Below are 5,985 nucleotides of genomic sequence, written 5' to 3'. Positions count from 1 at the left end.
GAGTGTCTCATTTCCTAATCTAATTCCCTCAGCATCACCCGACTTAATTCGACTACATTCCATTATCCTCGTTTTGCTTTTGTTGATGTTCATCTTATATCCTCCTTTCAAGACACTGTCCATTCTGTTCAACTGCTCTTCCAGGTCCTTTGCTGTCTCTGACAGAATTACAATGTCATCGGCAAACCTCAAGGTTTTTATTTCTTCTCCATGGATTTTAATACCTACTCCGAATTTTTCTTTTGTTTCCTTTACTGCTTGCTCAATATACACATTGAATAACATCGGGGAGAGGCTACAACCCTGTCTCACTCCCTTCCCAACCACTGCTTCCCTTTCATGTCCCTCGACTCTTATAACTGCCATCTGGTTTCTTATTAGCAGTATGAATTTTATTTTTATGTTTCTGCAAAATTACAGTCTCAGTGTATTACTAGTAATGTGAAAGCGAGTGCTCTAAATTCTTATTATTCTGATCTAGACTAGCCTTCGGCCAACGGCCTTGCCGCAGCGGTAACACCGGTTCCCGTCAGGTCACCGAAGTTAAGCGCTGTCGGGCTGGGCTAGCACTTGGATGGGTGACCATTCGGTCTGCCGAGCGCTGTTGGCACGCGGGGTGCACTCAGCCCTTGTGAGCCAAACTGAGGAGCTACTTGACTGAGAATTAGCGGCTCCGGTCTCGGAAACTGATCTGCGGCCGGGAGAGCGGTGTGCTGACCACATGCCCCTCCAGATCCGCATCCAGTGATGCCTATGGGCTGAGGATGACACGGCGGCCGGTGGGTAACGTTGGGTCTTTCAAGACCTGTTCGGATGGAGTTTATTTTTAGACTAGCCTTTGCTACACGACGTTTGAATACGAACGTAACTGCGTAAATTGTATTCGATGGCTGTGATGCCAATCACTCTAAAATGAATCTGACAATCTGTAAATGAAATTCAATAAAAAGAATGGCTGTCAATAATACACAGAATTACTTCCTCCTCAGACAATCGCAACATAACTTGCTAATTATCGCGTATTGTATTTGTGTTCTGTTAGAAAAAGCAACTACTGCACTTTGCGAAAAATTTACAAATGAATACACCTTCCTAACTCCACCTCACAAAGTTTGGCTCTACAGCTGAGTTTTTCCTGTGCAACGGACAGCTCAGCTCTGCTCTGTTCTCCTTAACTGCATAATATGAAATACTGCTCTGCATGTTCTTGAACGAAATCGCTGTGCAGCTGTTTGCCTTCCTCTTTATTTTAAGCTGCTTGCGAATGAGAATTTTGCTATTGTTCCAAAGGTGCCGCTAGCTGTCCGCGCAATAGTGCAAGGCGTGGCAGCACAGTTGTAACAAAATTCACTTTTAAACTGTAAGGAGAAACTTGGAAAAAAGTTATCAAATAAGCAAAAAGATTGCTTTGAATTAAAATTGTAATACGATTTTTTAATAACATAGAAATGGATTACATTAACTTGAAAACTGTGCTCTTCCTTTGACACTGTCATAAACAGTGAAAACTGATTCAGACAAACAGTACTTATGCTGCGAAATGTACCCTTCTTCTATTCTTATAAAATACTTTAACTGAAAAAGGGGAGAGTGGAGAATAATTAGCAGAATTCTGAATACTTGACCAATAATTTGCCCTGGATACTAGACAGTAGATATTTTTGAACAAAATGCAGTCTTTACACTACAATAATTGACGGTCATCGCTTGCGGAGGTAAGAACTCTGTACCGTCACCCTAAGAAAGTATTTTAAGACAACCATCCTCTATCCTCAGACACTTCACCACTTCAAAGAAAAATCGTCCTCTATTTGCCACGTCCGCCATCAGGGCTTCTCACTCGTTCGCAGCAGAATGACAGTGACAAATGGTTCAAATGGCTCTGAGCACTATGGGACTCAACTTCTGAGCTCATTAGTCCCCTAGAACTTAGAACTAGTTAAATCTAACTAACCTAAGGACGTCACACACATCCATGCCCGAGGCAGGATTCGAACCTGCGACCGTAGCGGTCTCGCGGTTCCAGACTGCAGCAGCTAGAACCGCACGGCCACTTCTGCCGGCAATGACAGTGACGTCATTAACTCCTAACGAAACCTCTATTAGCCAAAGAGTAAGCCGGCCGCTGTGGTCGAGCGGTTCTAGGCGCTTCAGTCCGGAAGCGCGCGGCTGCTACGGTCGCAGGTTCGAATCTTGCCTAGGGCATGGATGTGTGTGATGTCATAAGGTTAGTTAGGTTTAAGTAGTTCTACGTCTAGGGGACTGATGACCTCAGCTGATAAGTCCCATAGTGCTTAGAGCCTTGTGAACCATTGGGAACCAAAGAGTAACATATCACTCAAGTGTTCAGGCATCCAAAGACGTTCACAATGGCAAATATTTCAAATAATAGGGTCATTTCTTATAATACAGCAGCGTTTCACATTATGTTGCTAAATATCATTTGGGTCCATCTAATTCCAACTAAATAAAGCGAATTATCCATGCAATAGGCATTTCTTTTTTGAATGGCTTACAGTGGCCTGAAATGTATACATATCTGTGTTTACATTATTTTCTTTTACATGTTGGAGATTGATAAAACAGTTCTGACACTTTCTAATTTGCTATGGCGTAATTTTCTTCTTCCTGAAACGTTTCTGCTCATGCAGGTCGCTCACAGAGCTTCTTCCAATCTCCTGTTTTCTCTCACATACTGTCGCACAGTATTTTCTACCGTGGTAATCCGATTCTCATCATCCTTCACCTGATCTCGCTGTGATGTTCGCGGTCTTCCAATTGGGCTTTTGCTAGATTCTGTCCATTCCATAGCTCCTGTTGGTGGTTTTTCATTTCGCATTCTTTTAACGTGGCCAAACTCTCAGTAGTTTCTTTTATGGAATTGGTCTGCAGGGTATTTCGGATTGTTTCATTTCTTATACTGTCCTTTTCTTCTTACCCTCCGTCCCTCGAAGAGAGCTCATCTCCGTCGCTTGTATTCTACTCAGATCTTTCTTTATTCAGGTCCAATAGTGAGATCCGTAGGTAAAAGTTGGCAAATAATTTGATTTGTATACCTTGATCTTTGCTTCGGCAAGTTATTTTTCATTACTTAATTAGGTCTAATAGACAAAAAACTGCTCATTTTACACCACAGTTAGAAACAGTTCTGGCATTTTTTGCGACGTAATAACAGTTTAAATACTACTACCAACTAATAAATTTGTAAATTGAAATTTAAACTACTATTATGCCATAGAAAATCAGAAAGTGCCAGAATTGTTTCTAACCTCAACGTACAATGTCCATTCCGTAACAGAAAATTGTGTAAACGCAGATATGTACATACTTCAGGTCACTCTAACACCTTTCACACAATAGAGACGAAACGAGTACGACACGAGAAATTCTTTTCACTCAGTCGCATTTCGACGTATCCAAAGTGCTATTTATCAACATAATATTACACACAACTGAGGACGGCAGGAAAACGAAAGTTAAAAGACGTTACAGACCATTCACTGGGGAGAGCATCAAGTTCTCTGCCAACTCCGTCCTTCCCTACTCTTCCACTCCGCTGGGCTGCCGTATTGTAGGCAAAGGACATGTGTATAGTGAGGTAAGGAAAATAACGCAGTTGAGAATACTGCAGTATCCTTAGAATACGGCGAAGCGGTATGGGGTTGTGGTAACTCATTAAAAAGCATAAAAGGATAACTGGAAGAAAACAGAACTGCGAGTGTACACCTGCAATCAATAGACTCAAAAAGTGAAAGGAGAAACCTCAGGACCGGCGACAGAAGCGAGAAGCAGCAGTAGTGTACAAACAGGTCCCTAGGAGAGCAGCCTAGTGCTAGCTAGTTCTCACAGAAAAATTAGACTTTCCTATTCGAGCATAGAAGAAGCCCGACAGGCCTAGGGGTAGGGGTGAGTCTTAGATCGCCGCTACGCGTTGCGTATAATGAAATTATTTTTCTCGCCTAGACGCGCCCTCACGGAACCGGTTGCTGAGGGGCTTCACGAGTAATAGGCGAGTCGTAGTGGAGTTCACAGCCGGATCATCTGGTGCCGGGACCGCCTAGTGCTGGCGCTCTATCTAGTACTAGAACCCAAGACAAAAAGCAAGTCTCATCGGTTTACTGCTAAGACCGTATAAATTCTTTGGAGTAGGTGATCCCGAACCAGACTAGGTGCGCAATAACAGTCAAAAACGTCACAGCTCCCCGGTGGTCCATTTCTGCTATGACAAAAAGCCACCTGTTAAACATGTACGCAGATTCTGTCATTTCATTACGGAAAAGTTTATTTTCAGACATTTTGTTCGTAGCATTTGGCCTTAGGTAGGGTGACCAAATTATTTTCGGTAAAAAGCGGGACACATTCACCCGGGTGCCAATGGACACCTCATTCCACATGTACCCAGGTTCCTTAATTTTAAATATTAATGTTTTGTTGATACATTTTGTTAACCCGATTATTATAACTAATAAGAGGATACAAGATTGATATAATCTAGATTATCTGTATAATTAATGACATTTAATAAACGTATACAGTAATAAAGAAATGTATTACGATGTTACAAAATTTTACAGCCATTCAACTTTTAATCAATTAATATTGACATGAGCATTAATATTACTGATAACTTGTAGATAGAATTGACTGTCCATGGAGAAAAGGGTATTTTTCACTGCCTCCAGCCTTCTTGATCATCTTTGTTCTTTGAGACACAGGGATAAAACTCGGCACAATCCATTTTGTAGTTGTACAGGATCTGTAGGATTGGTTCAAGAGAGTCCACCTCGATTCTGTTTCTTTCATCAGTCCACTGGATATTCATGAACGAAAATATTCTTTCCACATTGGCATTATGGGCTGGGATTGCAAATAAATACCTTGCAATTATTACCAATTCAGAGAAATGCTGAAGACAGTCGCAGCTTTTAAAAAAACTCACCCACTTCTCATGACATTCCAATGGTGTTTTTTTTTCATCATTCCACTTGTGAAAACTTTCTTCAACAATATTTGTCAGTATGCCGAACTGATCAAAGAGAATGGAATCATCCATTTCAATCTCTTTACTCTTCAAATAAGAAACTGTCTCTTCAACACTTTCCCATTTTGGCACTCTCTTCAGTAACATCCAATCAAACACCGGTGATGAGGGTAAATGTGAGGCTCTCCACTTGCTGAGATATTCAACACAAGTGTCATAAAACTTGTTAACTTCTTCTCTAAAACTTCTTTCCGCTGCTTCTGATACTTCTGCTCTTTTAAGGACAGATTTAACATTAAAAGAAATGAACTGCTGTTCTCTCCTCTTAGTAACAGTTTCCAGAGTATTTTTCAAAACATCATTTACCTCTATTACACTTTTCGTGCTTCCCTCAATTTCCTTTATCCCATGCTGCAAAGTGCTAAGGTGACTGTGAATGAACCATAAGTAGGCTTCACTTAAAGGGTTACTGAAAAACTGAACCAATACTTTGGGCGCTTTGTCTTCATTTAGGAAAAAAATCTTTTAACGGTTCAAACAGGCGGATTAGTCTTTCAACTGCTGGAAACAGTGATAACCAGCGAGTTTTCGAGTGACACATTACATTCATATATTCAGTTCCCACATAATCACAGAACTCCTTAAGCCTCTCTGTTTTAACAGTATATGTGTAAACGCATGAGTATACCGTCATGACGATAGTTTCAACATCACAGCTTAAACTGTCAGCAGATGTCTGCACGCTATTGTGTAAAACATGTGCAGGGCACCCTATGCCTTCAATGTTTTCATGCAATGTTGCCTTTAATTTGCTAAATACGTTGCATTTGCCTTGTCTTTTTAAATCACCAAAGTTTGTGTTGGTGTTGTCTCCACAAAATGCCACACATCTATTTTTCTCAAGATCAAACATTTCGATAGTATTCATACAAAATCTTGAAATTTCGTTAGATGTTTCATTAGGTAGGGAACTCACCTTCAAAAGTTTGGTCTGAATTCCCTGA

General features: G+C 40.9%; 1 pseudogene; it reads left to right on the top strand.

Annotated features, from left to right (window-relative positions):
- Positions 1 to 492: 492 nt before the first annotated feature.
- On the top strand, positions 493 to 610 carry LOC126102156 (5S ribosomal RNA; annotated as a pseudogene).
- The last annotated feature ends 5,375 nt before the right edge of the window (positions 611 to 5,985 follow it).

Source organism: Schistocerca cancellata, chromosome 9 (genome assembly GCF_023864275.1).
Source record: "Schistocerca cancellata isolate TAMUIC-IGC-003103 chromosome 9, iqSchCanc2.1, whole genome shotgun sequence".
Classification (NCBI taxonomy): Eukaryota; Metazoa; Arthropoda; class Insecta; order Orthoptera; family Acrididae; genus Schistocerca; species Schistocerca cancellata.
The sequence above is the reverse complement of the archived record's forward strand: the minus strand, read 5'-3'. Positions and strand labels throughout refer to the sequence as shown.